This window comes from Solanum tuberosum, unplaced genomic scaffold (assembly GCF_000226075.1).
Source record: "Solanum tuberosum cultivar DM 1-3 516 R44 unplaced genomic scaffold, SolTub_3.0 scf00336, whole genome shotgun sequence".
Taxonomy (NCBI): Eukaryota; Viridiplantae; Streptophyta; class Magnoliopsida; order Solanales; family Solanaceae; genus Solanum; species Solanum tuberosum.
This window is the reverse complement of record NW_006239257.1, coordinates 235518-236155: the sequence shown is the minus strand read 5'-3', so window position 1 is coordinate 236155 and position 638 is coordinate 235518.

Genomic DNA, 638 nt, shown 5'->3' with positions numbered 1-638 from the left:
GTGATGAAATATTTATGGTCTATGAGCATGAAAATATAGTTGCGGATGATATTGACCAACAAATGGCTCAAAGTAACAATGTTGGTTCGTCTTCTCGGTCACATGATCGAGAAATGCAAGTTCAACGTGATAAAATTATCCGTACTATGTAGGAGGATTATATTAGACTAATACACTACAATTTATGTTCAATTTTTTTTTATTAAATTAAAGTTAGATAAAACAATTACTAAAATGGAGAACAAATAGCTTTGTAATAATTTAAGAAAAATGGTATCCCTCACCTACCAATTCCGCACCCCCGAAAAATGGTATCAGAGCTATGGATAATAAGTTAAGAAAAGTTAAGAAACATACTAGTAGAAAGTTAAGAAAAATAAGAAGAAAATTAAAGAAATTATATCCGGAATATAAAGAACTCAATATCACAAAAACTGATAACGACAAATTAGATCAATTAATAGATAATATATCTAAAATAGAATATAAATACATTTGATATTTAAAATACAATGAATAGCGAGAATGACGAATATAAATAAAAACTTACTGAAATAATTATAGCAAAAAGACAAGAATTAGAACATAGGGAAAATAGACTTAACATATTCGCAAGAATTTGTAAAAAATCTATAATA